Genomic DNA, 11,706 nt, shown 5'->3' on the forward strand with positions numbered 1-11,706 from the left:
GACTAACACGGCTGCTACTTTGAAACTAAGGTTAAAGGCCATCATGGATGATCAGCATCAAGAGAAGATTGCATCCAAGTCTCTTTACTGGCAAAATGTTCTGAAAAGGCTCATTGCCATGGTGAGAATGCTTGCTACCCAAAACCTAGCACTGCGTGGCACTTCAGATCAGCTGTATGTGCCAAACAATGGAAACTTCCTTAAAATTGTGGAGCTGATGGCTGAGTTTGATGCTGCACTCCAGGAGCATGTAAGAAGAGTCACCACCCAAAAAATGTACATACACCACTTGGGAAAACAATTCAAAATGAGATCATACAGTTACTGGCAACAAAAGTCAAACAGAAGATTGTGGCAGATCTGAACTCGGCAAGATATTACTCTATTATTCTGGACTGCACCCCTGACATCAGCCATACGGAACAAATGACTTTAATGGTGCATTTTGTAACAACAACAGAACCTAGTGAAAGTGTCCCTGCAATGGTGACTGTCAGAGCATTTTCTAGAATTTATTGACATTGATGATACTACAGGAGCTGGTTTGACAAATGTGCTTCTTAAAAAGCTGGAAGATACGGGAATTGTGATAGCTGACATGAGAGATCAGGGTTACGATAATGGTGCCAACATGAGAGGAAAGAACAGAGCAGTGCAGACACGGATCCAAGAGTTAAACCCTCGAGTTTTTTTTTTTTGTCCCATGCAGTTCTCATTCATTGAGCTCGGTGGTCAGTGATGCAGCATCAGCTTCTCGTGAGGCTGCTGAATTTTTTAATGTAATTCAAAGCATATATGTATTTTTCTCTGCATCAACTCATCAATGGCAAATTTTGAAGCAACATCTGGGAACATCCTCTCTGACACTGAAACCACTGAGTGCCACACGATGGGAAAGTCGAGTGGAGGCGATAAAGCCTATCAAATACCAAATTGGAAGGATAGATGATGCCATAGTTACCATTATGGAGGATAATGCTAAAACAGGAACTGTTTGTGGGAGAACAATGGCAGAGGGAAATGGAATCACCAGAAACATACATAACTTCAAATTTCTGCGTTGCTTAGTTTTGTGACATGACGTACTGTTTGAAATAAATGTTGTAAGCAAGAGACTCCAAGGTGTTGACCTTGATATATCTGGAGCAATGGAACAACTGGACAAAGCAAAGTCATACCTACAGTCTTACCAGTCAGATGAGGGATTTCAAAACGTTCCAAAGAGTGCACAGAAGTTGGTAGAGGAACTTCACACTGAACCTATCTTCCCACCCATTCAAGAATACAAGAGTCACCGAAGAAGAAGACATTTTGATTACAAGGCCCGGGATAATCCCATAAGAGACCCCAAACAACTATTCAAAGTTGAATTCTTTAACCAGGTGCTAGATTGTGCAATACAGTCAGCTGAAGAACGTTTCATGCAGCTCAAGGAACACAGCAGTATATTTGGGATGTTGTATGATCTTCCAAAACTCCTCACTATACCTGAAGAAGACCTACACCAGCAACGCAGGGCACTAGAGACAGTGTTGACACATGATGACATGCAATATTGATGCGAATGATTTAGGTGATGAACTGAAAGCCCGTTCAAGATACATTTCAGCAGGATCAACTCCAAAGGCTGTTCTGGAATATATGTGCACAAATAAGATGACCACCCTCTTTCCAAATGCTTTTGTTGCTCTGCACATATTTCTAACACTTCCTGTAACAGTTACCAGTGGAGAACGCAGCTTGTCCAAGCTGAAGTTAATAAAAACACATCTACGCTCCACAGTGACACAGGAGAGGCTGGTCGGCCTTGCAACCATCTCAATAGAGCATGAGCTGGCCCAGACTGTGGACCTTCAGCAGGAAGCAGTTCAAATCTTTGCAGCCAAGAAGGCATGGAAAGCACCACTTTGATTCTTCAAACATAAAAATGCCAGTGTTTGCTGTGCAGACAAGAAAATTTACATTTGCTGTTCAGGCGTTTGAAACTTAAGTGTTACTTAAAATTTTTGAACAAGGCATTTTAAGTTGTTAGTTCTCCTTTACTGGGGTAGGTAGCAGAGCAGTACCATGAGAGGAGTAGAACAGGAAGAAGGCAGAATTGAGACCTTTCAAAGTTTTGGCCCAAGCGAGGGGGCATGAGGGTTTCATTTGAGCTCCCTGCCTCAGGTGCCAAAATGTTGTGGGCTGGCCCTGCCCTCATCGTTGCAGAGAAAAGCATGAAAATGTGATTCCCTAAAGACTCAAATATCAAAAGGCAAGTAAAAAGACTTAACTCCAAAAAAATGTCTTATCCAGTCGTCTCATGATATTTAGGATCTGATTCATGGCTTTTGAATACATGAGATTGGCAATACTAAGTAGACAGAATCCTGTGTCACTCCACTTTTGATGGAAGAGAGCTACTTTATTACAGTTTTATGTAGGTTCTTCACTCTCCTTTAGTTAAAGGGAACAGTTGCTATTTCTAACTGGCTGTGCATTTATTTGTTGACATTTTTACTAAATTAGACTGCAGTAGATCTATCTGCATTTATGTTTATTTCCCCTTCATGTTCAAGTATTCAAAGGACACTGAAGTAAACTGTTGTGTGCATCAAATGCTTGGCCAAATTCTTACAAATGTTTGGGGGTGAATTAAGTCATAGCACAGGTAAACAAAAACTATGAAGACCCAACATAAACTTCAGAAGTAGCCTGAACCCCAAATGAGCACCCTTTCTCCACTCAATAGAATGTGACGCTTTTAATTTTTTCCCCAGTTTTACAAACCGATGTTTTTAATTTATCCGTATCCACCCAGTGCATGGAGCTACTTGAACCCCAAATACAAGTAATTACTAAGAGTATTTAAGATTAAAAATTAACTTTAAATTATTTTCATTGTATAAAACTGTCACAATCATAATAAAATAAAAAATAGCATCAACGTCATCATCTATCGTATAGATGACATTTTTCATCTGTGTATGTCCAAATACTTTACAAAGGAGACAAGTATAATTATCCACGGGGGAAACTGAGGCACAGAGCAGGGGCGTGAGTTGCCCAAGGTCATAGAGCAAGCTATCAGCAGAGGCATGTCTCCTGATCCCCACTCCCTATCCACTGGATCATTGCTCATTGATTTTATGGCAAGGAAAATATCTCACATATTCATGTGATATGAGGCTTTTGCCTAAAACTTCCATGCAATAGAATTTCTTAGTAGGGCCCTTTTATCATAGACCTGAAAGTAATGGAAAAGATGTGACTTACAGTAATCCAGAAGGATCAAGCTCATTCAAGGTTAAGGCTTGTGTTCTGTCCATAGCTCTCTTGCCATCCTTTGGTATTACAGGGATCTAATATGAGTCACACCTGGTACTATGCTGCCCATGTGCTACATGACTCAGAGGCATAATGACACCAAGTTAAGGAATGTGTGGATATCTTAATTCTAAAGCTAGACCACTTGCAGTGAACCTGATAGAATGAATGCTGAGAAATTCTGTCCAGACACTCCAACTTTAGAGGACTTTGAACACAAGAAATTTTTGCTAAATTACAATGTCCAAAAATTGGCAACAGCACAGTGATTATGCTTCATTGTGACTGTGATGTCCTTGGCTATGGAGTTTGGAGCCAGCACAATGAATACAGCGCTACTGTATGTGACTTCAGAATGACTGATGACCGTGTGCCATGCATAGCAATTTTGAAACAACTGAGAAGGATGATAAAGAATATTACCTTAAAACAAGTGTATTTGTGGTCTTTCTGCTTAGGTAGAATTTACGTATAACCAAAGGGCATAGCATTTTATTACAAGGTATGGATTTAGGTAATAGATGGGCAATTTACAGCTGCATCAAGCAGTTCATACTAATCTATCTTGTATATATCTTGACATTCAACACTGAAGACACATAATAAAACAACTTGGATTATCTGTGATGCTTAGGGCTGGGGTGGGGATACTGATGGGCAGTCCGTTTGTATGCTTCTGTATGTTTTCACCTTTGGGACAGGAGCCCAGAGCCTAGGATGGGAGATAACACTGTTATAAACAGATTATCAATTCAGATAAATATATTAAATCAAATAAAGCATTTTACAGATTCTCTCCTGCACTGTAGCTGCTTTTCATTGCTCTGTCAGCACAGTTGATCATGAGAAGAAATCACCAGCAAAGAGGAAGGGTCCTTCGGTGGCATAGCACCTCCTGTATCACCCCATTTTCCTGTATGTAGCCAAGGATTCATTGTGCCCCAGCAACTTATGGTTGTTCACCAGTGTAAATTACAGCAGTCCTGGGGCTGCTCTATATTACACCAGGGGAATCATCCCATTGCAGAGTCAGCCCAGGAGTGCGGAGCAGAAAGGTGGCTTCACCCCAATCTTGTACTGTTCACCCCCCCCCCCAAATTGTGCTGTATATTCCTTGCCCACAGAGAAGGATCTAGCCCTATACAAATAAGGCTAATTCATCGTCCACCGATGTAAGCAACAACAATAAATGCAGACGGAAAGAATCCCTCTCTTGAACACTACTCTGAGAAGTTTCAGAGTAACAGCCGTGTTAGTCTGTATTCGCAAAAAGAAAAGGAGTACTTGTGGCATCTTAGAGACTAACCAATTTATTAGAGCATAAGCATCTGAGGAAGTGAGCTGTAGCTCACGAAAGCTTATGCTCTAATAAATTGGTTAGTCTCTAAGGTGCCACAAGTACTCCTTTTCTTTTTACTCCGAGAAGGAAAACTTATGGAACTTTACAACACAGGGGACATGCAAAGAGCAGCTTAAGTTAGGCAGGGATGGTAGAGCCCTTAAAACCTTCAGAACCTACAGAGAAGAAGCTTGTATGTCTTACTACCTACCAATAAGAGAGGTCCACAAGTCAAACCTATTTCTTTATTGGCTGGTCCCTGAAACTTGTTGCAGGGGCAGCAGTGACCATTTCAGCAGTTACAGGGATGAAGAGGTTGATCTATTTAAAAAAAAAAAAATCAGATAAAGGCAATTTAACCCCTTGCAGGTCAATTTGCAGAGATCAAGGCTAAAATAAGATCAGAAAGAAAAAAAAAAGAAAAAAAATCTATTTCCAATCTAGTTGACAGAACAGCCATGCCTGAAAACAGCAACTGCTCTGCTGAGGGGGACATAAATGTTTGACTTCAAGAGAGGGGAAAACAAGAAGAGGAAATTGGTTACCTTCAAGATAAAATAGATTCTTGGAGAACTGCCCCCACCCCTTTTGCTTTGAGGATTTTCAGAATTCCTGAACGTACAGGGTAGGGCAGCTCTTGTTTTTAAAAATAGTAAAGGATTTTTAAAAGTCAGGAATAATAGAGGCTTTAATTAAAAGAGAGGCTCTAATTCAACCACAAGTTACTGGGCTCAGTGCAGGAATTACTGGGTGGAATTCCCTGGCCTGCATTATGCAGGATGGCAGACTAAACTATCATAATGAACTCTTGTGGGCTTAAACACTATGCAACTCTTACTCTTCTTTTCTTCTCTGATTATTGCAGAGGCCAGTGGAGAAAATCAAATTAGATAGGCCCAGATCTAGCATGGTGAAATCTTTCCTTCTGGACACTTGAAGCGCATCCCAAGGTTTTTCCCATCTCCTGATTTCAGCCACGAACTGGTGCAGAGATGATGGTGGTGTTTCCCTGGGATGTTAAAATGTTGTCTCTCTGTGGAGCACAGCATTCCTTGGCTCTATCCGGCCCAACTGTAAGAATTAAACAGGAGGAAGATTCTTCTTTACTGGACCAGAAGAGGAGGTGGATCTGAACCAAAGGTTTTTCCCACTGAAGGTTGCTCTGAAGACCAGGCATGGCAATGCTTACCAAGAAAGTGATGCACATAGATCTGCTGGAGGCCCAACTTCTAACATCTCCTAGATAAGAATGCCTCTATCTCCCTGCTTATGGTGTTCTCGCCAAAGAGTCAGTGTTTTAAGAACAATCAATTTTTAATTAATGCACTTCATTTCCCATTTGGGGTGAAATTCGCTCCTGTGCAAAGGGCCCACACAAGGTCTATACCCCCTCCCCCACTTTCAAGTGCCATCTTACGCCTCAAAATAGGGTGCTGCACAATTCTGAGGGCTTAAGAGGTGCCTAAATCTCATGCTGGCCCTTGTGCACAGGGGTGACGTTCCCCCTCAGTTGCTATGATGACCTTTATCGCGATTGCTGCCCTGGGAAAGAAGTTTCTGCATGAGAAGGGAAGAGAAAAAGGTGGGTCGTCTTCAGTGCTGATGTGTGAATAGGTCTTGGGATCTCAGCTCATTCCATACTCCATCCCTCTCCTCTTTCCGAGATACCTCTGGCTCTTCACTCCTCTCCCTTTATGCTCCCCTGTTCTTTTTTCTTCCCCTGGCCACACGCACACTTTCTTTCACACTATCTTTAATTCTCGGCTCATTTCACAAAATGACCAGGCTGACTCTCACGCCTTGAGAAAAAATAAGTGGCTGCTGGCACCCTTCCATAAACAGAGCTGCATCACGGAGCTCACCCAAGACTATCTATCTGCTTTCCTACACCTCTCCATTGTGACTATATTTTAACAGCGCATCATGGTCTGTTCTCGTTTGTGGAGCAGGGCCGTGGAACCCTACAACAGAAATGCCTGTGAAGATCAACTGATTCCAAAGTATATGCCTGTGGAAGATCTTCATAGGAAAGAGTTTCTTGCAAAATCTGACATTCTAAGTAGAGCAAACCAATCAAAAGCATTATATCTGGTCAAATGAAGATGGGAGACATATTTACGGCACACTTTAAGGAGGACACCAACACAACTTCCATGTCAAGTGATAATGTGGACACCACTCAGAAAGAGAAAAAGAGAACATTATGCAGAACAGTTAAAAAAAAAAGAAGCCAGATCCATCAACGTGACACACAGAAGCCTGAACAGACCAGCACAAGACCGAAATAAATGATAGAAACTGGTAGATACCCTGTGGGGGCGAGAAGATAGAGAAAGAAAGAAGAATCACTACCATATTCGAGTGCCTCCCAAGTCACAATAACAACCTCTCCCCCTTTAAGAGAGAGTTGTGAACAGGTTGCTGAATTCTGTGTGAATGTGTAAAATGTATTGTGGGAAAGCTAAATCCAGGATGAATTTTGCATGACATTTCAACTGTGCTGAGGTCAGGGGTCATTCTTATCTCTTGCTTCCCTCACTCCTGCTTTTATTATTTTATTTTTAATAGGAGGGAGGAGGGTTTCTGCTTCTCTGGAGGGGAAACTCAGCGCTCATCCCTCAGCTGTGGCTGACATCTGCTCTGCACCAGGACCTGAGGGGGAAAGAGGTGATCCAAAAGTGGTTTTAAGCTAACTTTATGTAAACCCTGATTCTAGGGCTGGCTGGGGGCCAATCTGACCCCTGATATAACTTAGAGCAGCGTCAAGGCTGCTCTAGTTTGTGCCCATCTGTCTACAGCCCAAAGGGGCAATCTGGAAGCCAGGGACTGTTGGAGTCCTGTGGCACTCCTGCCACACCCCTTCTTCTGGCCCCACCAGGACTGCAAGTAGGATGGTGTAGAGCCAGCTATACCCTAATGGAGGATTCTCCTGTGCAAAGGGAATCCTTAGCTGGCCAGCTTCACGGTTGCTTTGGGCTGCCAGATCAAACTGTGGGAGCCATGCCCTGTCCCTCTTTGCTGAGTGTAGAAGTTATTAATGGTCTCGGTAGAGTTCTTATTGGGAGGTTTTCACATAACCAAAACCATTAATTAATAAGCATAATATAAATCATCAGTCATACAATCCCCAAAAGCATAGGAGCTGAAGAGTTTCTAGATAAAATACCACACCTGAAGAGGGAAAGTAAGGCATGCCTTTTAGAACCACTTTCATCTACCCACACCTTAGAGCTGAGCTACTGCTAAGCAACAAACTAATCCCTGTGTTGTGAGCGGCAAGAAAAGCACATTTCAGCACAACCCTGGAAGCAAAATCATGCTAAGAGGGCAAACAGCGGGAACACTAACAGGTCTGGGTCCTGTTGAGGTGGGTGCATTTGCACGTGTGTGTCTATCTACTAGTGATCCCAGGTGCTCTGCTGTAACCACCACAGTGATCCAGACAACCACAACCTTTCCATTGTCATCAGGGGTGGCCTTAGAGAAAATGGCAGCCTGGGCACACTTGTATTTCCAACCCCCTCCCTCCCCGCCCTGCAACCCCCACTGCCTCCATGGGCTCCCCACCCATTCCCCCAGGCCCTCCACCCGTGTCCCCAGGACCCTCTCCCCCATCGCCACCGCTGTCTCCCTGGGCTCTCCACCCATCCCATTGGCCCCCACTGCCTTCCCTGGCTCCCCTCCCCTATGGCCCTTGGACTCTGCTGCCTTCCCCCCACCTCCTGCCCATTGCCCCAGCTCCCTTCCGTGGCCTCACATCCCAGGCCTGCCCTGCTCCTTGTCTCCTGACCAGTGCTTAATTTGTGCCAGGACTTGCCAGGGCTGAGCCCTGGCACCTCTAGGCTCGGCAGTTCATAGCCCCGGCACCTCTGGCCTTGCAGCGTCAGTTATGAATGTAAAAAAAACTCTTTGTGCCCTGGCATCTAATTGCTTGAGCCCCAGCACCTCTTTCATTACAAATTAAGAACTGCTCTTGACCCTCGTCCCCGGGTGGTCACCCACCCATACAGATGGCCCTGAATTTCATTACAATAGAGGTGCAATCAGTATACTTCAAAGTGCACTACACTGCGATTAAATTCATCCCTTTTATGACAACCACCCGACACACATCAGAATAATGGCCCACTGAACTGTCATGTGGATTCAAGAAGGGTTTGGTTTGGTTTGGTTTGATTACCGGCACTGCAACGGGAGCCCATAAATCTAAACTCAGTGACGTATCGCTAGGTTAAAATGTCTATTTTTCCAGTGGAAAGATCCGCTAAATGTACCAGTTTGGGGGATTTTTTTTCCTCCTGTATTTTTGTACTTCACAGTCTCACTAATTGTAGCCCCTGTGAACAATTATGTAAAATTATGTAAAATGTAACACGATCAAGGTGTTAGACCATTATTATCCCTATTGCAGAAGCATGAATCACTTCTACAGAGCAGCTAAACACCAGCGTTCGCTCTTAATTTGACTTCGAGGGATTTTGGTTGGTTTTAGTTTGGGTGTTTTTGGGGGTGTGGGTGTCTATGACAATTAAACTGAACCTTGATGAATTTAGTGGGGTGGAAAAACCAGCACAGTTCTGATGAGCCCTGATTAGGAAGCAGAAGAGTGGCTGTGAAAAATTGTACTTGTTTTGTCATTTAAATAAATGACAGGCTTCTTGGTGTCTTGAGCAGGCGTTTGGGGAGGGCTGAAATGGCTGTGTGGTGGGGGTTCTTTTGGGGATAGGTAGGATGGGAATTTTTAGGGGACATTCCTAAATGTGTGAATCACTTCCTTCACCGTGAGTCTCCGCAGGATGGAGGTGGGCTCACATTGGGAATGTGTTTTCTAATGACTGGTCAGAACTGCTGCAGGAAGGGACTATTTGTAATTGAAGGCAGGGCACTACAGTTCTGGATTTTTAGGTATGAACCCAAATGGATCCCCTGTCAGGTTGTGTACGGTCATGTGTTGGCCACATTTCAGGTGTGTGACTGGACAGACATTTGTCCTTGGGGGTGTCTGTGAAATGGGCACCTTTGGGGGCAATTATCAAGTCTGCAATCAGTGCAGCTTTTGGTCGCAATCTTGTAAACAGATCTTGAAGTCAAAAGGGCTCCAGCTGGGTGTAGGGGTGAGATCACACAGATCAGCTTGCAGGCTACAGCCTGCTCTCTCCTCCCTGCTGAAGCATAAAAGCAACCTCCATCAACTTCAGGGAATTAAACTAGTATCCCAGGGAAGGGAGAATTGTGGACCATATTTCTCCCCTTTCATTTTTATGAATTTTTCCAAGGATCAGTACCATAATTCACATGTAAAGTACAGTATGGAAGATGAAGCTTCAAAAAAATCACACAAGGAATTCTAAAAACACAGCACACTGTGCCCTGAATCCTACAAGAACCATAAAGAATGGATGATGATGGTACCGGAAACAATACGACCTCAAGGTCAGGTGGAGGGGGAAAAAAACAGACAAAAGTGTGACAGAGTCATGCTCCCTAGAGAGTACTGAAAGAATTAAGAAAAGGACAAAATACTGATAAATAGGTAAAGAAAAATAGATTTGTCACTAAAAATAAACAAACCACTATAAATTGTCCTATTCCTCTGTTCAATCTTCACTATTTATACACCGATTCAGAGGAAAGACATTGTTGGCTTCAATGGTAAAGCTCTTGCTAACGTGTGGGGATTCTGTGTAGAGGCAAAGCTATTTTCTGCAGAGGAAAACACAATCCATTTACCTGTCATTTGTGTTTCATGATTTTGTTGTTGTTGTTGCCAGATCTGTGTTTAACCAGGACTTCCGCCTTCCTTCTCCACTTCCTCCTTCTTCAGTGACGTTTACTAACCTTCTGACATCATTCATTGCCATGTCAACGGTTGCATCAGAAACACAGCACTATGACTTCACTGCAGAAGAAACTGAACGGGGAGGAAGAAAATTCCTGTTCAAATACAAATAGCTGAAGTAACAGCTACGGAAACTAAGAAAATGACCAGCTAAGGAAATAAATTTTAATATGAAACTTTCTCCTTTATTTCAGTTCAACATGGAAGTCACACTCAGCTGATAGTCACTTGCCGTGCTATAGAGAGCTATGCTTTTTAATTACACCATAGTGAAAAATAAAAGCTTGATTTTCTCGTTCATTCACTCTGCTAGTGGGTACTAAAGCTTTCATTGACAAACACGGGCACTGACAACAGCACTCGAACAGAGTTTTATTCTAGGGGCAGGGCATTCACTATTGTCTGAACAAAAAATCAACTCAGACTTTAGGTCATAGTCTAAAGAGATCAGCAATAAAGCTGCTTTATATGTGGAGCCTCGCTGGAGACGCCCAAGTTTGGATTAATTATGTAACTGTTAAAGCCTAGCCCGTTAAAACTTGAGTTCAGTGTTAATAAATGTAAGAGAAAGCTATCTATCTAATTGTCTGCGAAAAGCTGCAGCCCTCATTTCCAAGAATAAGAGAATATTAATCTTCATTCAACCGCATGAGGTTGCTGTTTAAGGTCTGAATTTTCTTCATAGGGGAGAAAAAAACAGAGGAATGAAGAAAAGAGGGAAAAGAGCAAGTGTGATATTAAAATGCTAATGTTGTTTCATTAAATGAATGGTGGAGGATGAGACAAAGATCGGTATTCTCAAAGAATAATTTCTTTAAATACCTTGAGTTCAGATTCCCCTCTAGGCAACATTTCATATTTCTTCATTAAAAAATAGTATTAAATTTTATTAAAGAGTCCCAATTAAGCTGGTAACTTGCTTCAAAGAGCATCCAGGCTTAGGGGGATATGTTAAACGTTAATAGAGATGGGAAGATTTGCCAGTAAAGCAGATTTAAAAAACAGCATCTTCCTGACTGGTTCAATTTGGCTCACACACTCCTTCAGGCATTCTCCCAAACTTGATTGATGCTTATTTTGGGAAACAGCACATAAATGCTCAGCTTTAAGGTCAAGTATATTGCAAAGTTGGCTGGTTCAGGTGCAAACTTTTCCTGACGGCTTTGGAACACAACAAAGATCTGCTTTATTTACTAGGAGCAAAGGCATTCCTATTTGGATC

At 42.7% G+C, this 11,706-nt stretch overlaps 1 protein-coding gene across 2 annotated transcripts in view; it reads right to left on the reverse strand.

The window, feature by feature from the left end:
* SGCD (sarcoglycan delta) overlaps positions 1-11,706 on the reverse strand; it is a 611,494-nt gene that overhangs the window by 561,169 nt on the left and 38,619 nt on the right. The window contains exon 1 of one of the 2 annotated variants that reach the window (XM_073355246.1): positions 10,376-10,556. The exons of the other annotated variant lie outside the window; for it this stretch is intronic. The gene's annotated coding sequence lies outside the window, so the exon portion shown is untranslated. Of the gene's footprint in view, positions 1-10,375; positions 10,557-11,706 lie in introns of those variants that run through there. 2 annotated transcript variants of the gene reach the window in all.

This window comes from Lepidochelys kempii, chromosome 8 (assembly GCF_965140265.1).
Source record: "Lepidochelys kempii isolate rLepKem1 chromosome 8, rLepKem1.hap2, whole genome shotgun sequence".
Taxonomy (NCBI): Eukaryota; Metazoa; Chordata; order Testudines; family Cheloniidae; genus Lepidochelys; species Lepidochelys kempii.